We start from the raw sequence: 23,663 nt of genomic DNA, 5'->3' as shown, positions 1-23,663 counted from the left end.
ACCTGGGTAGGATTTCTGATATTCTTTGTAATTTTATGGCAGAAAAAAACAACCAACACAATTCTAAGATGTCAGTGTGTCATCGGTCAGTCCAGCCCCATAAGGAGCTTGCTGGAAATCAGCAATGTATCTGAGTGTGACGGGTAATATATGCACAATCACAGACACACACACACACACACACACACACACACACACACACACACACACACACACACACACACACACACAAAAATAGGAACTATGCCCAAGTCAGTCAATGAATCTTTCAGTCATGCTGTATCTAAATCACTGTGAAACTCTTCTGAATGAAACAAAAGAAATACAGTTCTTTAGCAACTAACAAAAGCTTCATTATTTTAAAAAAACAGAAAAAAAATATTATCATCATGTGTGTGTGTTTGTAAAGAAAGAAGTCTGGTTCAATTGATTGAAATTTAGACTGAGTGATATGTTATAAGATGCTTTCATCAAACAAGAAGAAGAATTGCATGAAAACACCTCCCGCTGTTTCTTACACCCACCTTGTCAGTGACAATCCAAAAGAAGCAGGCTAGACAGAATATATAATAATTTCTGATACCATCTATTGTGGTACTGTATGTTATATGGTATTTGTAAGAAAGCTCTATTTGTGCAGTTCGGTATAAAGACACTTCAATAGGCAGCTGGCATGCTATCTGGTATGAAAAATCATTCCAGACCTCATGAATTTTAAACATGCAAACACAGTCCATAATTGCCTTCCTCTAAAGAAATAAATATTTCACTAAAAATTCTACTGAAAATCAGAAAGCTACTATCAGAACAGAATAGCATGAAACATGTTTTGAATGAAATGATTTCAGTGTCACATCCAAAGTATTGAAAATACTAACATAGTAGTCGAATACAAGCCAGAAATAGCTATTCTAGAAACAAATATTTCTATAAAGATATCATGCTGCTAGATAATGTTATAATATAAAGATGCACATTGTTGAAATATGTGCAACTCAAAATAACTGTAAGTAAAATACATATGCAATCTATATTACCAAACAGCATGAAAACATTGGATAACCTGAATGTCTCTCAGAATTATGCAGTACCACTTTAGTGATGAATTTCTATAATTTGGTAGTGTATAAAATAATACATTCTTTACTGCACTTCTCCCAGTATTATGAGTATTGTGCAATACCATTCGTAATGTATTTATATTACAAAAGGAATAATACTGATATTTCAGAAATAGGCCAGGAAGTTTCTTCAAGAAAGACCTTTGCATCTTCTTTCCCAACAACATGTGGGAAGGCAGTACAGTGCACTTCTTCAGACTTTACAGTTATTTCACTTGTTGTAAGCAGTAAGGTAGATTTTTGGATCCAAAGCTTTCAGTTTTCAGTCAATTTTAATTGATGCACAAGAACTGCAGTTGACTGCAGATGTCATGCCATGAATTACATTCCTCATTTAAAGACTCCAAAACTATCAAAATCAACTATATATATATATATATATATATATATATATATATATATATATATATATATTTATATATGTTCAGTTCTGAGAGCATGTTTCTTAAGTGCTAACAAAATATTTATCATGCTGGGCATGTCATATCAAGAAATTAATAAATAACCCAAGGAAACAGGAGTTGAAATGGAGAATGCATCAGTTTGCTGTGATTTTCATTGAAATTGTCTACATATCTCAACATCATTGTATCTCCAGAATTCATGATACTTTTTCAAATTGCTTTAACCATATATGTAGGAATGGTCCTAATTTTGTGATAGCCATCTGTGATATTAAGGCTGTTTGTAACATTCAAACTTTGATTTTAACTGACATCCAAATAACTGGGTTTTATTGAGGCCAGGCCTTGAATACTCATAGAAACTCTAGATTCCATAGCGTCTGCACATCTTTTGTAAGCTATGAAATCAGTTGCATCTTCATGGTCAGATGTATTCACACCTTATCTAACCTCCCTATTCCTGTCATACTGCAAAAACTGCTGATGACCTCAGTCTAGGATAACAAACACAGAATGTTGTTTGAGTATGAAACTAATGCCATCTTGTGCATATGTTTGGAGTTCTATGCTCTCCCTACATGTGCTGATGTGGCTGAAGTGGTACATTTTATTCTAGAATGAGCCAGACAAACACCAATTTAGCGACTTCTTGAGCTCAGCTGTGTACAGCCTCAGATTGATATGACAAGGCAGCCTGAAAGGAAGAAGTCTTGGGATCTGGGCAGCATGGAAAAAAAGCTATGTAGATTGCTACTGAAGCATAACTTTTGCAATTCAAATGCAATAGGATATGGACAAATAGTAAGATATCCATTGCATGGAGACTGATAGGCAAACTGGATCAAAGTAATCCTCCTCTGATGGCTAGATTTTCTCCCTGCTAGTAACTGAAAACCAATATCCTTTGAGGAGTATAAGCAGAGGTGACAAAATGAAGACATTAAATGCTGACAATACTTACAAGAAGACAGCCTTGCTTGCGGTATATCATCCAAGCTGGAAGCACTGGTGGACCTCCTCAGACAGGATTCAGGACAATGGGTACAAAACCTTATTTACTGTCTGTGTTATATAAGCTTCTAGATGAATATAGCCCCTTTGTGTTTGATGGTGACAAACAACATTAGTAAGCCACTTTCAACACTCCCGTTAAGGCTGAGGTCTGATCCAGAAGTTTAAAAAGACTGGAGATCAACAGACACAATCAGCTGTACATATTAACAAATACACCCTTGGCATCTCAGACCACAGCAACTGCACTAGAGAGGCAAAGCAGATTGGTGTTACTATAGATATGAACCAGCCTATGCAGACTACTTTCACAAAATCCCATACTGTCCTGCTCTGTGAAACAGTTGGCATGGAAGTTTCTTTGCTGCTTCCGTGGTCATTAGAAAGCCAATCTCATCCCTCCACACTCTCAAATTCTAGATATTGGGACTATTTTGACAGGATACTGATTTCCACTGAAAGAAAATGGCTATTGTGTTTGCTATCTGCATTGTCTGCTATTATTTCATGATACTGGATGGGAAACAATCAAAGACATCACTAAAGATATACATTGACAATAACCAGCGCTGCAATGATCCTTAGGGCCTTTGTGATGTTAGAAAACCTGGCACATGAAAGACAAATTATTGTAGGTCTTTCCTTTTCTAACTAAGTAAGTGACAAGTCACTGTGCCTGACAATAGAGTCACGTATCACTAAATTGTTTCTGTTGCTGTTGTGGTCAGAGTGGTGCATTTGGAGTGCTTTACCTCAGATTCCCTTTTTATGGTAAGTTTATATGAGGTGAATGAGTGACCTCATTTTTTTTTTTGGTGAGACGTAGTCTTATTTCTTGGAGACTTTGGGAGGGATTTTTATTTTTTGTCAGCCTCAGCATATGTCATTTTTTTGTGTGAGTAGTGAAGAACTGTGGTGAATGCATCTGAAGCTCACTGGCCGTATTTTTAGATGAGAGGGATGCCTACAAGTTAATTAGATAATAACACCTCTCCCAGATGGAATTACTAGTTTTGAGAATAAGTTAATTATCTGTGAGAGTAAGGTAGTTAGTGTACTGTCTTAGGAAATCTAGTGGTACAAGTTTGGTAACACAGGTGAAACTACCAGGGTGAGATTCCATATTGTTGAAGGTTAATATTACTTTTCAATTTTGTATGGCAGATGGATTCAGTAATTCTGAAGCTACAAGATGAAGTAGTGGCATCCATTTTCTTAAAAGGGAAATGGGTATGTATATACGTTGTTATATATATAGAGAGGGGAGGGTCATGCTTATCAGCCTTCTTGAGAAAGCCTATTCCCAGAACAGGAAAATATATCTCACCCCATAGCTGAACTTCTGATTCAGTAAAAACAATGCAGATTCTGTTCTGGATTAGATACAGTTGACCATGTTTTCACATTTCCATAGACATTGGAGAGATTGTGCTTTCCTGACGGCACATTCTGTGATTTGCATCTCATCTGTTGACCTCAGTAAGGTGTATAATTGCACACAACGAATCAAATTGTAGGAGGTGTTGAATCACAATGTGGTTCACTGTTCACAGATGCATGCCATTCATTCTCATATGTGCAGAGTTAGTGTTTTTTATACATTATCAGTCATATACATTCAAGGTGGGCTTAGCAGATATATAATAATGTGGCTTGTCTCATCTTCTGCCCCCTCCCCACACCACTTAAGATAATGCATCATTAAGGTTTGGAGAGAATGTAGATGGGGGTTATAACATTTTACAGACAACATTGTAATTGTGAGATCATAAAATTATGATCTAGGTTTACTATGGAGCAGATGTGGGTTGAAAATCAGCACCTCCAAATCTAACAGTATTCCTTCCTGGAAATATTGTATCTTCTTTTCAGGAATGACGGATGCAGCTAACCCAAGTAGCTGGATTTAATTATCTTCTGGATTTTTCAAAGAATGTCAAAGGAAAAAAGAACTGTATAGCAGCGTATACACACACAGGTGTTAGTACTGCAGGCACCACATGGATCATGTTTTTGAAGTGTGAACTGAATAGTATGACAGAGCTCTATTTTGTGTTCACAAAATTTGGAATACAACCAAAAATTAGAATATGAATGAAAACGATGAAAAATAAGATGGTTCACTGGATCAATTTCCAGATGCTTTCATGTGTCTCATAATCAACAAGGATTTCTGAATATAGATTCTGCTCTTCAACTTTGTGAATGGTCAGTTGATGTAATCTAGGTATGTAGTATGTCTGCTTGAACAACCCAGTTCCTGATGACGATATTAGATTTTTCAGCTTGCATAGGAGCCCATGTATCTCACAGAATAAGCCAGGAACTCTCCATGGGACTAGGGAAAAGTTATCTACCCTCCTTGGCATAAAAACACTATGATCCTTACAAGACAAATTGTTCAGAGAACAGGTGGATGGGTGGATGGAAACATTGGTACCAGATGCTAAAGTAAAATTTTATAGTGTGTAATGCTTTTGTAAGTGACAGACTATATAAGTCATATCTAAGTCAATATATAAAATGAAGGATAATCTATTAACATGGTGTGCTTGTAAACAAGGAGCATTCACTTTCAGCAGAACATTGACTTCTTCAATATTAACAGACTTGAAATGCAGAGTGAAAACTGTAAGCAACATAGTTCAGGATGTAGTCATAAATATCAAAGGACTGGTAATGATTAAAGTGTTATCCCACAGACACAAAATACAGAGTTTGATTCTTACCTTTGGAAGGCAAATTGGCAAGGCTTAAAATTGCCCATAAGGGGAGCTAGCATAGTACTTACTTATACTGTACAGACATATTCATGGGCATTAGAGGAATTCATTATGGTCATCTACACAGCCCAGCATTGAGCACAGCTGAGCCAAGATTCAGAGAGGCCACTTATGTTAATGCTTAATGGCTGCAAATAAACATAATAAAATGAACTCATGAAGAGATGTAAATTAGAAATTATGTAACCCAGTGTATGCTAATGAAGCATTGCCAACTTGCATTTCATAGAAAAATGTCTATGCCTTCTGAAGATTCATTGTAAAAAGCTGAATTTTATATCTACTTTGCAAGCCATGAACTTGCTGTTAGCTTAGCTTTTTCCATTACCAAACCTGTAAAAATTATTCAAATTGTCCTTTCCTTGCCTTAATCCCTTGTCCTGTATCATTACTGGCCATAAAATGCCAAAGACTTACACAACATCATCAGTCGAACAGCACAATGAAAGCATGCCAACCCCATAATTATATACAAATGCAGAGTCCAGCCAAGTAAAGTTATGCTAAAGTAACGTTTGCACTAATATGCATTCACAATAGTAAAGAAAGCAGTTTGCTAACACATCCATCCCTTCATTAGCTACTACCACATTCTTGTAACAATAATAATGTCAATTCTCATTTATCAGTGACACTCAGGGACCTGGCTTTAAAGACAGATATTGAACCAACCAAACATCCTTTCCCCTTTATTATGTCAGATTTGAATCATTAAATTTCTACCATGTATGCATAATCACTAAAAGACACCAAAGCAAATGATTTTCTCACTGATTACTAATCCTTTCCACTGCTGCTGCAATGATTTCCCAATTACAAATGGCAGCTTACAGTATTCAATAAAGCCGTTGCAATATCCACATTGTATCAATAAAAAAAAACATTTCTTAAAGTGAATTCAGTAATCATATCATTTTGACCTGGTTCATAACATTTTCCAATATTTCTATTATGTTTTCTTACTTTAAAAATGTCAGCATTTCCTAAGTAATTTGCTGCCTAACTTGAGTAATCTCAAGGTAATATGGTGCTGTTAAGCTTACTCATGTAAGTTCAGGGTTGTTTATGCATTCTGCATGCAAATGATACCTGTTTGCATTTATCTTTATGTCTTTATGAATCACTGTAATACATGAGCATGCATGGCACCTTCGGCACATAACTAGTCTTGTGTTAAGGCATAATTTCAAGTACTTTATGTTTTGGCTGTATCAATATACCTATGCAGTTCTTCACACAACATGAATAACCTCCATATTTACATAGTTTACATCAGAATAGCTCCAATGGAAACTAGGCAAAACAATATATCAAAAGTAAAACTAAAGATGCAAAACTCATACAATTTCTATGACAGACAAGGGTGCCATAAGGCAGATTTCCTTTCTTGTAAAATGTTTTGGCTTAAATATTCGGTAACCAATTGCTACTTTTTTTACAAATATGTATTAAGTATGAAATGACAATGACATATTTGTGGCATAAGAATAATTTCAGGTTTCACTTGAACATCTATTTATAAAGTTTTACTTTGCCTTATAATAATCTTGAGTCCTTGAGTGTTTGCATTTGCATTTAAAGCCTATCTCAGAGACACACTAAGGATTGTCCAAATATACCTTCCACCAAAAACCAGCGTACATTTTTTTTTCTGAGAACTAGTTATGAGTATTCATTCTATAGGATTTTGTTGTCCATAGATTTTCTGCCTGATTACTCCAACTAATCTACACATGACCATGCCCAAAGCCTATAGATGCAAGAACTTTAGTTCATGCTTTAAATTAGGTAAGTCTTATATCTTAGTGATTATTCTGCAATAATCATGATCAGAAAATATATTTTGTGCTAAGCCTTAAAAAAGAAAGAAAGAAAGAAAGAAAGAATATTTCCCTTTTCTCTGCTGCTTCTCATCATGTGTGTAAGGCCTACAATACTTCACTCAGATCTCTTACAAGAGGTAATATATAAATGACTAAAACTTCTAAACAATCTTCTTACATTGTTAATAACAGCTACACTAGACTGCTGTTGGGTAAAATAGAAGCCAATGCAGGATTATTGCAGTTACACTTAACATATCTGTAATTGTATAGTTTTTCAATATTACTAGTAAAGAGTCAAGTCTGGAAGCATAGACCTGAATTAAAATTCACTGGCATTCTCTAGTGAATAACAGTCTCAGTCCTGCATTTTTATTATTCAACAATAAGCAGAGAATGTTTCTTGCGAGGATCATTTTTAAATGATATGTCATGTTTTCCTATCATCCTAATGGTCAAGCAACATCACGGCTTTGTTAAGAAAAGTATTCCTTGGCCCTATATTCATTAGCTAAATACTGTAAAAATCAGTTGTGCTTTCACTGTTTAGTATGCAAACAGAATGAGGAAAACAACAGTACACAGCTTCTACATGCAGCCGTACGTACTTCCCCTCTCAAACAATTATCACAAAATAATATTTACTAGCACACAAAAGCTGTATCTTTCCAATAATCTCTATGTAGCTCTTTTTATGTTCCAAACCAGAACATGATTTTTGCAATCATTTTATAATGCTGTATATTGTTTCCCCATTCTCATGAAGTATTTCAATCCTTCTACAAAATAGTGTGATTGCCAACTGCACCAAGAAAAAAAAAATAATAATATTATGGCCCAGCCTTTTATTAAGGCAATAACTTTAATAAAACTTCTGTATGCTGTTCTGTACGTTTTCTTTCCATCCAGTTGGTTATCATAGAATATTTATTTCTGAATAGCATTGTGTTGTGAACCATCTCTGGGGATGCACTGTAGAAGACATGGCTACATTTGCTTTTTATTATGGAAATATAATTATAGTGCAGTTTCTATTTGCACAACACTGTTTATCCCAACTGACCCAAAGTCCATTATATTATGAGAAAAAAAGGAGGACTTGACTCTTGGCATATATCTCAAATTCAGAAATGTTCAGAGTTCCCTTTGGTACAAAAGCAGGGAGAGACACTAGTTATTATTACTTCTGATAAATTACATGGGACATAAATAATTTGAGCAAGGCTAGTTCTACCATCTGGCATATGTAATATATATATATATATATATATATATATATATATATATATATATATATATACACACACATATATATATATATATATATATATATATATATATATATATATATATCTAAGTATTGTAAGTTGCAGTTGACCAATTAGTATCACTGAGTAGATAATTGCTTCAGTTGTACTGACATACAGCCAGGTCAGTTTTTGGAAATGAGAGAGAGAGAGTGCTAAAATACTGTTGCTGGAACTAAATTTCAAGATACGTTACCAAGATTCAACTAGAATATTTTGGTACAAGTGTACATGTGCCCTATATTTTGTTTTATATTTTCATTTGTTACACATGGATGCCTATTTTGATGAGTTATTCTTCTAGCGGTATATATAAGGCTTATATAGCACCACTTACAATTAAAAAATAAGATAAGAGGAAACCACAGAAGATTGATGAAATACTTTATTATATCTACCTCTTTGACATATTTTACCTTCCAGGACTTTAAAACAAAATATAAAAACATATACTATATAAAAGACACAATTAAAACAAATTAAACAATTATATAATTAATTACATAATTATCAAGTCCCATTCATGTTCATTATTATGTCAAATAAGACAAAGTATTACATTTTAAATATCAGGTCAGACTCATTTAATAGCAGTAGTAATATTTTATGAATAAATCCTTTTCTTGTTCTTCTTTACCATGTATTCCATTAATGCGTAGTTTTAAATTTATTTCCCTACATGATATTTAATTATTTGATCATCCAAAGTATTTTCAGATTTACAGCTCTTGATATTATGTATATGTTTATTTATTTATTTTAGATTGAACAAAATATGTTAGACCAAAAACATGGAAAAGACCATATATCACACATTGCATTACATGTAAAGTATCCTTTGCAGGAAAAATAAATACCATTTACCTTATTCACCCATAATGTAATACATCTACATATAATACCATCACCACAGTAGAAGGTCCCTTGTAGTACAGGCATGGATCACATTTGTAAATCAGTTTCTATAAAATAACTTGATACCACCATGTGATCAATAATTTACCTCAAGTATAAGAAAGAAAGACTCCTTAGAATCTCATTATTTAAAATACTATCTACCTGTAATATTTAATACTGTTCTCTCACTAAAGAGACAAAAAATCTCTTAAAACTGTATGTTCAGTAACAAAATAAATATTTATTCTATTAATAGCATTGCATCATGTATAATACCTTTGAGCATTATTTTTTCAATAATCTCCCCTCTTCCTGTTTTAAGCATTCCAATAAATACTTTTAAACAAAAGCATAGAGTAAACTCTATCATAAACAAATTGAATCAACTATTTAACCTCACTCAAAACAGTCTGAAAATTTAATAGATATTCCCCTACAATTTAAAAACTCACCTAATGGAAACAACATAGTAATGTGCCTGGGAGACAACTAGCATCTGTTTTCTTCCTAAACAATTTTGTGTATATTTGACAGCCATCTACAATATCAACTTAAAAAGGAATCATTTGTTATCAGTAGTACGAAAGAAATTCACCTCAAATGTATTATTTTTCATATATAATCAATATTCATTGAATTATTTTGGGTTCCATCTGTATGGAAATAAACAATTGTTTATATAACAAAATATTACTTTATTATTAAAAAAGTCACATTTATACAAAAAGGTGTATGCAAAGAAACCCTTCAATAAATTAGCATAATTAAATGCATTGGAAGACCCTATTGTGGTACCCTGATGTGGCATATACAGTATAACATTAAATACAAAACAATATTTTTCAGACTGAAATCAATTAAATCTAAAATGTGTAAGGTTTTAAACACTAATTACTCTAAACATGCTAGTGCGAGAGTATAGTTATTTAAAACACTATCAGTAAATTAACATAAATTGTATTTTGTATTCCTTTGTAAATGTGTTAAGCAAGAGCAGCTCTCATATTCTCTAACTAGTACATACACATGTGATTCAATACAACATAAAAAAACTGCTGTTTCTTGCATGTACAAATAAGAAATTAGAGCTTCTACTACTGATATATAACATCACAGTCCTCTGAGTTTTTGCCAGTCAGGTTAAAACATTAATAATCATTAAATGCTTATCATACCCATAACCCAGAGAAGGTATTCAGGATAAAGTATGATGACACAGTACACATCTGCAGCTACACTTCAGTACAAGTTCCATTTTCTGTATAGTGACTTTTATAACTTTTCAGCTACCAAGACACATATGGTCGCAAACAACAAAGCTTTCTTTTAGTGCAGTACATTTAATAAACTGCATGAACTATATGTAATGCATCCATCACACATTATTTGCACTGTTTAATGGCAACACAGTCTTTTATTTGTCCAATATTTTTCTAGGTTTGCTGAGAAAAAGAGTGAAACGAAATGTCGCAGTTCAATTTCTTTCGAAAATTATTTTAAAGTGTTCATATTTCCTCATCACCAATATCCCCTCATCATAAAGTTCAAAGCAAAGTAACATCACTCCACTCAGTATAGTCTGTTTCTAGCCCTTCTGTGGATTAATGTGTAATTTGCAAAACAGTGCTGCTTTAGGTTGCTATTCTTAATCTTAGACTTTGAATTATCATAGCGATAATTCATGAAGAGTGGCGCAACATGGGTATGCAAATCATACACTTTCAGAATTAATATGTAAATACAGTGGCCTTTTTATAAACATGACTCCCTGCTGCAAAAGCATAATATGGTTAAGGCATAAGTAGTAGAGGGCAGCAGATAACTCAGATAAGGGGCTTTACATATTTGTGTATAAGTAGGATTCATAGAGATGAAGCCATAATGAGTTAATTTGCATACCAAATGTGGAAATGGCTCTGAACTTTCACTAGTAAGCAACAATTTAGCAGAAGAATACAGAAATGCAAGGGGTAAGCAAAAGGCTTCATGTGATGTCAGGCACACTAAAAAAGGAATCAGTGGGGAAAAGTGTTTTGTTTTGGTGCTTATGCATTCTTGGACATATTAGTGAATGGGTTGCTGAAGAAAGGTTTCATTTTGATGTTTGTGTCTACTTGGAGAAACTACTGAAGTGATGGCTGAGGCCAGGTTTGTGGACTGGAACTCAGATACGAAAGGTAAAGCATTGCATTTAACAGTGGGTTAACAATATATTTAAATAATCCTCTCTTGGTTTGTGATTGACAGTGTCGTTGTCTGGTAAGAGAAGTATTTATTTGAATTTATATGCATTTTTTTCCATCAGTTTTTCATTGTTTGTAGGAAGAAAGGGATAGCTTGTAGACAAGATTTACTTTTATTTGTATTTAGTTGTTTTCTCTTTAATTTTCATTGTTTATTGTTAGAAAGGGATAGGTTTTAAACAGGCAAACTCTAGCCATTCCAAGGGGTCTAGTCAGCTATAAATTCAAACAGACTGCAGAGACGAAAATCGAAAGATTATCTAAACAACCCTGCCTTGGTTTGTGATTTTTTTTTCTTTGCTGTTAAAAAAAGGTGCAACTCCGAGCAATAGTGATGAAAGGATTTCCAACTTTTGTGTTACTGTCACAGTTTGTATGATCACAGCAGCCAGTCAGATGTTGTTTTAAATTCTCTGAAGTTTGTGGTAACTGATTTTGATTATTCATTTCTTTTTGAATTCTTTATTCATGTGCAGCTAAATATAGAGTCCTTAAATGAGTATGGCATTAATGATTTGCTAAACACAAAATTCTTATACAGTGTCCTAAATGCGATGAATATTTAAAGGTATTGCCAGATAACACAGGTGATCTCATGTCAAAAGCTAGATGATTTTCTTACCATTATTAGTAGTCAATTTAGACCTACTGATACAGATTTCACTTGTACAGTTGGCACTGTTTGAAGAACTGTTGTTACATATATTCATGACTAGACTGATGAAATAAATAATATTAGGCAAGGGTTAAATAGAAAACATTTAAGAAAGGAAGTTTCTATTGTGTCTAAAGATCAGTCAACCCCAGCTGAACAAGATAATACCACTGACAACTTTGGAATTCTCGATACAAGGATTCAGTAATCAGAGGATTCATAAAAACAGAAGTTCACAGCAAATAACAAGGAATAATAAGAGGTTGAACTACAACTCTGAAAAATGAAATGCATCCAGAAATTTATTTTCAGGTACACAGATTATAGATATATTTATAAATTCTTATACAAAGCAGTCTGGCATTACAAAGGGGGTGATACATTGTCCTTGTGACCTTTAGGCAACCTCAGATACTGAGATCATATTAGATTATATTGAAAAAGAACTATGCAAACAGGATCCAAACAAACACAGGAAGGAGACAGAATAAATAAAAATGACCCAAGAACACTTCAGCAAGAACTTACAGTACAATTATATCTTTTGGTTACTAGGATGTATAAATATGAGGAGATTCCTTGAGATTGGCAACATGCACTCATTAAACCTGTCTTTATGGGAAAGGAGAGTAGGACAAACCTAAAGCCATACAGACCCTTAAGTGTACCTTTATGTTATGGAAAAATAATTGAAAAGGTAGTATTTAATAAGGTATTGTCAGAACTGGAAAGGATAGGACTTGAAACCATATATCAGCATGCACATGTTGAAAACGGGTCCCCTTCACATGGTCGACATTTCATAATGTCAAAGACCATATGGCCAAGACCATATGATCAACATTCGAAATGTCGACCATGCGGAACCGGCATTTCCGTACAGTGCAGAATGGAAAGATTCCCATTTTCCGCAATGTAGTGTGATCTCAGAGTTGGCATATTTAAGTTACAGGGGGTGTGAGAGGTGCAGCCCCCCCTGCTAGTAGTGTGAAGGTAAGTTATTGTTGTGTTTTTTTTTTTATTAGGTTGACATTTCGAATGTCAATCATATGGTCTCAGCCATAAGGTATTTGACATTCTGAAATGTCGACCATGTATAGTAGACCCATTCAAAATATATTCACTACCACCTGTAACATGAAGTTCTGTAACAATATAATAACAGCAATGAATGAAAAATTGTGCTGTGATGTAATTTATATAGATTTAACTTCAGCATTTAACTGGGTCATAAAAACACTGATCAATAAATTAGAAGAGTTAGGTTTTGATGTACTCTTGATAAGATGGATAGCTGCATGGCTTACAAATAGGACATAGCAAGTATCATACAACAATCAGATAAGTGATACTTGAGGTTACAGTCAGGGTACCCCACAGGGCTCGGTCCTAGCCCCATAACTTTTTAGAGTGTATCTTTCAGATTTATCTTTTTTATTTGAAGTGATGTACAGTCTATATGCAGATGACTTGAAACTGAGTTAACTGATTACATTTGTTACAAATAAGGCATGTCTGCAAAACATTTTGACTAAATTGTCCATTTGGGTACAGGAGAATAATATATTGATACATACATCAAAAATTAAACATATGAGATTTTGGATACATAAATTGAAAGGTAAGTATTTAATATCTCACATAGTGATTAAAAATGTAGATTCAATTAAGGACTTGGTATATGGGTAGATCCATCTTTGAGTTTTTCTAATCATATCAACCAATTGGTTAATGATAGCTATAAAACTAGAAGATGTATAAAAACATTTCTAAAGTCTAAAAAATCAGAAATAATGAAGTTGTTATTTGTTAGTTAATTAGACCCAGACTTCAATATTGAAAACATGGAAACCTTATATAAAAACAATAATGAATAAACTGGAAAGAGTACAGTGGAAATACACCAAGGCATTCATGAAAATTTAAGTTATTGATAAACACTAAAATATCTAAAGCTGTACAGTATCTCATATAGCTATTTAAGAAAAGATCTTATTCAGGTACATAGGGCATTTAGTGATAACTACCTCTGGGAATGATTGGAGTTATGAAAAATAGTAATGAATAATCAGACAACCAATGTGGAAGATTTTATAGGAATGAGAAATGTACTAATTTGCTCTCTTAACGAGCAGCTGGTGCATGGTATATACTACCAAATTACATTAAGGCAAGCAGTAGTTTAGATATTTTTAAGAACAGCCTGGACACATATTATGGGAACAACAGTTTTGGTATATTGGCAGACCAGAACGACATTAATGCCCATGCTTAAAATATTTGTATGCATGTATGCATGTATATATGCAAGGGATGTACATACAGTGCATATACTGGATTATTAATTCAAAGAACACCCCATTAGCATATACTGCTTTACAAAATGTCCCATTTGCATCTCATTATATTTAAGCCTTTCACATTAGCATAAATGGCATCTATGAATCTTGCCTTTGCTATGTTCTGTGATAAACATTAGGGATAACTCTATCACATTTGTGCAAATGACCATGAATATAACCCTTAATATCTGTTTCACAGACACAGATAGGAAATTAAACATTTCAGCACAGGTTTCTGTTAGCCCAGTAGGCTTCATACAATTTGTTTTATTCTGCCCCCCCCCCCATAATCAGGTATTATGCTATATATATATATATATATATATATATATATATATATATATATATATATATATATATATATATGTATGTTTTTTTTATTTTAATGACAGGTTCCTCTTCTGTTTGGGCATTAATTTCTTCTAGTTATGAAGGACACAGTGTCTGTTTCCTTACCTCATGGGAATTAATAATTTTTATTATTTATTTTTATTTATATAACATTTGGACTGGACACAGGTCCTTTTTCAGTGGAGGCCTGGGGAGAAAAGCTCCAGTTAAGCAAAATTACAAGTTTGAGTTACAGTTGCAGGTAATAATTGATAAGGTGTGATATTAACTTGGTAACTTTGTGAAGTAGTTTAGTGTGTTTTGAATAGGTATGGACTATTGTGATGGGCCAAAGAGGAGGTTTGGGAGGGAGGTGAATGATTGCCCAGTAATGGTGTGTAGTATGATTTGAGGGAGTAGAAAACTACTAGCAGTGATGCAGAGATGATATACATGGCTGTTTGGGTTAGGTGTTTGTTATTAAGAAGGGATATATGATTAGGGTATGATATTTTAGAAAAGCGAGATAGCTAATTGAATATAGATAAAGGCAGGTGGGTGTTGGCTGAGTGGGTGTGTTGAACTGGCCTAATTAGTGAACGTGTGGGTTCAGATTGGTTATGGCAAATGTGGGCAGGCCTTGATAGGTATAAATCTAGTGAAAGCATGGGTGGGTGGGAATGAGGGGTTGGGTAGGGGAGGAGAGTGAGTCCACAAGGTGAATGGAGTGGGATGAGCCAGGGATGACTGCAAGCACAAAAACAATCAATAGATTGCAGCTCGTCCAGGTCAGTATGTTAGATGCCCTATACACCGGAGTAAACAGAGTTCCTGTAGAGTCTGATAGAGTGCAGGGAAGCTGGATAATTGTTGAGCTGGATGTGAGCTGTGATGGGGGGGGGGCCTGTAGTGTGTAGCCTCTTGCTTTACAGTCACTACCTTTTAAAACAGTGTAGAAAATATAGGAGAATAACCCACACTGCAGTTGTTCTGTAGCTAGACAGGTGATGTATTTGTCATAGCTGGGCTAATTTAGGTTCCAGCTTCACAGCACTGTACGTTAGTGCAGGGTGAAGCAGTCCAGGTGATGATACACTTCTGGGTGTCTGTGGGCTTATAGATGAATTTCTGTGAGTTTAAAATATTTTTCTACTCCTTTGTCTTTCAGGATGATTGTTTTTATTGTTTAGTGGCCAGGTTCATGAAGTTGCTAGAGCAGAAAAAACTGCCATGGACCAGTAGAAGGGGAAAGACTGAGCAACCTGTTCACAGGGGCTGTGGAAATAATGCTTTTGTAGTCCTTTTTCTTTCAGGATGATTGTTTCCTTTTATTGTATAGTGGCTAGGTTCATGAAGTTGCTAGAGTGGGTAGAAACTGCCATGGACCAGTAGAAGTGGAACAGCTGAGCAACCTGTTCACAGGGGCTGTGGAAATTGCAAGGTATACTGAAGGCCTGAGGGATATGGATGACTGTTTATACAATGCAATTCTAGATTCACTGCCTATTTTTAAAATGTATGCAGCAAAGATAATAGTGCAGCACATTTAATGCTACATTTAGATGCTGTTTTAAGCAACTTCATGTGCCCCAACACATATCAGATGTTATCACAGAATATACTATGCTGCTTTTCTATTACACAACAGAAAAATTAAGTTCCCTATTTCCATTAGCACACTCTGTAACTAGGTATGACAGAATATTACTTGGTATCAGTGAATAGCTCTATTTTTCCTATTTATAAGGGCAGAAATTAATTCTCTTGTTCTGTCATCTGCTTCTTCCAAACTAGGTATCACAGCATAGTGTAATGTTACTCTCCCTTCACAATGTGCACCAAATAAGCTTTCCTATTTTTCCCATAGACAGCTTCAAGCATGGCAACAACATATAGCATTAACATACCAACATTTATTCACTACATAGTGGCTGTGTCAATATCATGTCACTATTATGATTACTGTTTCTGCAGGTATTGTTTGTCTTTATTTGTCTTTTTGGCTTTTCCCGGTTAGGGGTCGCCACAGCGGAACTCCAGTCCGCTAATGATTGGCAGTAGATTTTGACGAATGCCGAGATGCCAGCTCGATGTTCAACCTTCAACAAAGGCACACCTATTTACGCATGTCTTTTGAATGCCCACCCAACCATGGGGAGGTCATGCAGACTCCACACAGAAGGCACTCCCTACACTCTAGCCTAGAATCGAACGGGAGAACCGCTTGCTGTGAAGCAACAACACTGCCACTGCACTACCATGGATGCAGGTATTAATTCTGCATTATTGAGAAAAAAAACACTACCTATACTTCATAGCTCCTAAAGTGCAATGTTCATGATTTTTGTTTTCTATTCTGCTGATCGTTCTATCAGATAAACCATGTAGACACTTTTGATTGAACATTTAATGCAATGTGTTGCTATTTTCTGCAGAGATGAATGTGATATTTATTCAGCTAATATGTACAACACCAGGTGGCAATAGGCAATAATTGCTGACTTATGAAGCTAGAAAATTCTGGATATACAGTTGGTCTTCTCAGTTTACAGATCTGGATGCCTCTTGAGCAGCTTTGGATGATAGTTGTAAAAGTCAAGCTTGTGAAAGCTGTAATTACTCAAACATTCATATAATTGATTTCAGTGTTCTTCTTCTCTCTCTCTTGTTAATTAATTTATTTATTTTTATTTATATGTGTTAATGCTATGGCATTGATCTCTATGGACCATTTTTGAACTAATCCTAAGAGCATTATCCTGTTAAGTGACTTGCTCAAGTTCACAAAATTAGTGAACAGAGGCTGCAGGAATCAAACCCTGAACCTTTGGGCCACGTGAAACAGCTGGTTGAATATTATTATTATTATTATTGAATGTATAGTATAATGATCTACAAATCCTTTTTTTTTAGCTGCTCAAAGTACAGAACAACATGCCTGTATAAAACTAAATCTATTGTTTTGTATGACATGTTCCATTCCTTTTTCCCCAATGTGCTGCAAATCATTTTCCTTTCAAGTCTTCCATTATGGCTTGTATACAATACACAATCTAGGGCACCTAATCATATAGGGACATGACATGCTAGTTTTGCAATTAATCAAATGTACTGCAAATTCAACTATGCAATACATGGAAAATGAGTACTGTGTATGTTTCTATCATGTTGAAATCAACCACAATATTCTTAAGTGATTAATGTCAATCAATATACCACACTCTTCCATTATAGGCTAAAAAATTTCTAGAGGTAAGCAAGCCATCATTCAGTGCTGACAAATGTTTATTAAATTAACCACCATTATTCACATTCCTGGGTTTCAGACTTTCATAGCAGTAATCCGTGAAGAGTGGCACTATGTCGGCTATTCATGCTGACTGCAGAAATCCACAGGCATTTTGATAATCTTGAATATTTATAGCATAAAGTGCTTGAAGATAAATGCTAAGCTGAGACAATTATATGCATAAGGTGCCATAAGCATTAATGTATTACTGCAATTCATAGGATAAATATAAAAGGGTTTCATCAGCATATAAAATGCATAAAGGACCATGAACTTATGTGAGTAAGATTAACAACATTACATTAACTTGGGATTATTCTAGTTAGGTGGGAATATAACTTAGGAAATCACAGACTTTGTAAGTAGGGAAAAATAATAGAAATATTGGAAATTATTATCAAACATTTCAAAATGCTATAAGATTGTTGAGTTTAGTTCAAGAAATGTTTATTTTAATTATATGATGGGCATATTACAATATCTTTGGTGAATAAGCTATCATTTGTAAATGGGAAATCAGTATAGCAGCAGTGGAAATGATTAGTGATCATTGATAAAATCATTAATTTTGGAGTATTTTAATGACTGTGCATGTATGCTAGAAATGCAATGATTTAAACCTAAAGTATTGAAGTGGCAAGGATGTTTTGTTAGTTCAGCATGTATTTAATGTAAGATTCCTGAGTGTCACTGATAAATAAGAATTGGCAGTATTATAATTACAAGAACAAAGCAGGGGCTAATGAAAGGACAGATGTGTTAATTAATTATTTTCTTTACTATTGTAAATGAATTCATGATAGAGCAAATATTACTTCTGCACAGCTTTACTTGGCTGAACTCTGCATGTGCATATGAGGATGACGGGCATCTTTCCATCATCGTGTTGCTTAACTGATGATCATATTAAAAGTTTTTCAGTATAGCTGTAGCATTTTTCTGTGCACTAATGATACAGAACAAGTGAGCTAGGCAGAGAAAGGACAACTTAAATAATTTTACAGGCTTAGCAATGGAAATAGCTAAGCTAACAGCAAGTTAATGGATTGCAAAATAGATGTAAAAAGTGGAACGCCATTGTTTACAACAAAGCTGTGGACAATGCCGAAATCTGAGAATCAATCATAAGTAAGCAAGAGAATGCTTCATTAGTATATGCTGGGTTACATAATTTCTCATTTACATCTCATTATGAGTTAATTTGCTTATGCTTACTCTTGAGACTTCAACATTAAAATAAGTGACCTCTGTGTATTGAAACTTAGCTGTGATCATTCTTGGACAGCACAGATGACTGTAATACATTCACTCAGTAACTATGAATATCATTAGGCTTCAGTTCATGTGCTTTTTCTTACGTTAGTATGCAAGGATTTGTGTGTAATGGAGTGTACATGAGCAAGCTCTTGAAATAAATATTGATTTACTGTCCTATGTTATTTCTGACACTGGCACCACTACTTTTATGTAATTATTAATGTTTTATGAACAGAAGGTATAACTCCTAATCCGAGGCATTTAAAAAGTAAATACTGAATATGGATATGTTTAATGGGAAAGCAAATTGTTTTTCAAAACTCCTGTACATGTAGTCAAGGTGAAATTCCTCAAGAGTCACCTGTGTAAAGAAAAAATGATGATGAACATAATGTTGTTCAATGTTTTCAATAGTAAACCATTGCTCGTGCAACTCCTGTGAGTGCACTGGCAATTAATACATTCTTTTAGGAGAATTCTTCCTTTTTCAAGTTGATGTGACCGTGGAGTTGATATATATATAATTTTACAGGTGGTGAGCTTTACCCACCTATAAAAAAAAAATGTTTACAATTTTTTTTTTTTTTTTTTTTTTTTTTGCTTTTCCAAGTTTCAGGCATTATTTTTCATTGTTTCAGAACATAAGGATTGTGCAGTTCAGATTTCACTGTAGAACACAGAACTATGTTTTAAATTTGGGGAAAATAACTGACCGCATTTTTTTTTCTTTCATAGCAGCAGTGTTTATATTTCAGCATGGCTATGATAGTTGCTGTGCATCATGAATAATTTACCAAGACTATAATATTTGATTTATGCATTTGAATATCAGTTATCATCTTGTCTATAATTCAACACTGGAAATTGTTTTAACTGAGGACTGAATAATGAATTGATCTGAACATATATCAGGTAAGCACTCTGTGTATTTCTTAGTGCTATTAAGCATTTAAGACATGGAGAGTGATACAGCCTCACTGATATTTGTTCCCATTTTGGTTTTCATTGTATGCTAAAGAAAAAGACGTGCAGCTGGAGCACTGGGATACCTTGTTAATGTGAGTCAGACTTTTACTCACTGTATTTTCTTTTAGACAGCATTCAAACAATAAGGAATTTGCATGTACGCATAGTCTATGTTTATCCCGGCTGCAACAAGTGAAAAAGGTACTATTTTGACATCTTAAGAGCTTGATATTTCATTTTTTACACTTACATGTGAAACATGGGTTTAAGGTTAAAATGCTATCCCCTGAAGACTTTTTACTCAAATATTGAGAAAGAGGGGTAACCATGTCTCTACATAGCATACATAATTCTGAGCATATTCCCTTACAGGTTTTGGCAAAAGCATAATTAGGTTTAAAAATGATTTTATTTTACTGCATTTTTTTTTTTTTTTTTGGTTAGGAGCTGACATGTTAAGCTTTTCACTCTCAGAAAAGACTTTTTAACTACATAACAGCAAATGATACTGAAAGTCAAAGCCTATTTCAAGTGCTGTAAATGTTCTAGTTTACATTTTTACACATTGTAACGGTAACCTTAATCAACAAATTAAATGGGGTGAAAATACAAGACTCCAGATTGAGCCATTAGGAAAGCAGGCTTGTCTCTTACTCTGTAACAACCCTGTACATTTTTTTACTGCTTTGATGGAAACTACCAGAGATTTCAAGACACAATAGGAGTGCTCTGTATGAGTAACCATCTATATTTTGTAAAATCTATTATGTTACTCCGTGAACCCTTTGAAACCTCACATAGATGGTGAACACAAAGGCTATTTTCATACTTTCTCTACAAAAACCCCAAAACATGACAATGCATAAAGCAAAGTAAAACAGTGCAGGGCAACAATTACAATGTATATAGAAACCACAATTAGTTTATTGTATCCTTCAAGATAAAATCCTCTACTTAAAGAGGATACATGATGTATGGTCAAAAAGGTTAAAAACTAGAAGTCAAATTCTCAATGTGTAACAGTATTGAAACACTAGCAATTTGCATTAGGATGCAGGTGGGCCTTGACTCTCAAGGAGAAAAGCATTTAAAAATATCATAGCTTAATAATACCAAATATTTTATTGTTGTCTGAAGGGGCAGAAGAAATTGAATTAGTGCAGCCATTCATAAGCTTTAAATGAGGAACAGTAAGAAAGAAAAATGGTTTATAGAACCATACGTTTTGACGAAGGGGGAGGGGTGCTTTAGGATGGCAGTATAATGCATCAAAAATCATGAATAAGCAGAACAACATTTGCTCAGTATGTTTTAATCACCCCTGCTTTGGAATCATTACCTACTGCAAGGTCATACAGCCACAAAAAATAAGTTGTATTCAAATATCCACACCATCAGAACATTATATCGCAAATACAGATGGATAATTTAACATCATTGGCTCATGTTTTATCTGTCTGTATTTTGGTCATTTGTAGAGACTGATATATTAATAAGAATTTGTAAATGACAGGAAAATAAAAATGAACAGCTACTTGTGGTACAGAATAGGAAAGCGCTGGCCTAGAATTACAGAAATACAAACATACTATATTTTTATTTAAACGGGTGAAGATAAAGAAAACTAAAACGCCTTTTATAAAGCTGCTGCTTCTTACAGTGTGTAACGGTTATCTTGTTGAGATGAGAATCAATAGTAGTGTAGGCTGACGAGCCACTAAAAATGGCAGTTCATACTTCAGAGTAAGATTCTCTGAAATGCTGCGTGCTCCATTCACCTGAGCAAGGTGTCAGAATTAAAACTGCTCATTATAAAAGGTAGAGGTTAACTCACAACCACTGCTCATCTGTTTCTATAAGCTGTAAAAAAGTCCTTAAGGGATAAAGTCTAGTAATTCTGAAACAGGCAGTAAACAACATGGCTGTGACTTCTATATTTAATGGAAATTATGTTTCCAATAACTAATGAAGAACATGAAAAGACACTTTTTCTCACTGATGAAAAGTTTGATGATATATGTATTTAAGCTAGCAATGTTCATGAATTGAAGAGTATAGCTGTGGGGATTTGATGGTAAACATGTTTGGCCTGAGTATGAAAATAAGTCTTAATTTCTTCTACAATGTGAAACAACAGGAAAATAAAAAAGTGGATTAGCTAGTACTGCCGGATTGTCCATGAACAAGTTGTATCAGGGTCAGAGCTCGGAAGAATTATTTAAGCTCTCTCTTCCTGTGAAAATTGCATTACAGTTGCTGGCTTGAAGGAAGAAGCTGTGGACTAAGGCAAGTTGGTGAAGTCTGATAGTTGCACATAGGTCTCAGCTGTCCACATTTTCACAGAATGTCCAGAATCAGTATTATACTTTTAGACCATTCCTTATAAAATAAAATAATTAACCATGTTAATAAGAGGCAAAAATGACCAAAAATGAAACACTACCTCTCAAATTGACCCAGTGCTGCCAGAGCTCAGGAACCAGCCACCAAAAATTTAGAAGTTGATAATATAGTCATTTATTGCAATAAAAGTTTTTGGCTTTCTGGTAAATCACTATAGAAAAAAGTCATTTCAGTAAGGAAGCTAGGGTGGGGTGAGAGGGGCAACTGTCCCTTGCACATAATGCTTTTGGAGTGAGCAGTTGTTCTAAATCTCTTGTTTATACAATACCAGCTTTTAAAAGCTGGTATTGCATTTCTGGTCAAATCTGAGTGCTTTAGCATTCTGTGTGTGTTCTAAACTGCAGCAACTACATTGTTGCAAGCAGTTTATTACAGTTACAAAGTAAAAAAAAAAAAAGCAACACTTTTTAACTAAAACCTGAGAGCTGAAGCACTCTGTGCAGACAGGGTATACACTGTAGCAACTGTTTTCTACAGTTTAAAAGAAGTATTTTTTTTACAATAAAATGTACAGAAGGAGGAGCAGGGGCAGGCCATAGAAATGGGACCTGAATAACTGGGGCAAGATGGGGTGGGAGAGCAGGTCTGGCATCTAGCCACCTGGTATGTGTGGCAGTAGAAGGAATGGACATTGTTTTTTTTTGTTTTTTTTTTTGCTCTATGCATTTAGAACTGAGGGGGAAGGGAGCTGATTCATGGAACCAAGGTGAATTTCAGTCTTCATATCCTTCATTAATGCGTAGTAATGTAAAACTTGGTATTCTAACAATGCAATCATTTTTTAAGAGCAATATTTAAAATCTGTCCATATTTTGGGCTGTTGTTCCAGTAT

The 23,663-nt window shown here is 34.3% G+C and overlaps 1 protein-coding gene across 1 annotated transcript in view; it reads left to right on the top strand.

Annotated features, from left to right (window-relative positions):
• LOC122796665 (cadherin-10-like) overlaps positions 1-23,663 on the top strand; it is a 2,154,436-nt gene that overhangs the window by 1,102,058 nt on the left and 1,028,715 nt on the right. The window lies entirely within an intron of this gene.

The sequence above is a fragment of the Protopterus annectens genome, chromosome 3.part0, assembly GCF_019279795.1.
Source record: "Protopterus annectens isolate FY-2018-M chromosome 3.part0, PAN1.0, whole genome shotgun sequence".
Taxonomy (NCBI): Eukaryota; Metazoa; Chordata; order Ceratodontiformes; family Protopteridae; genus Protopterus; species Protopterus annectens.
Note: the sequence above shows the minus strand (reverse complement) of the source record. Positions and strands in the feature narration are given on the sequence as shown.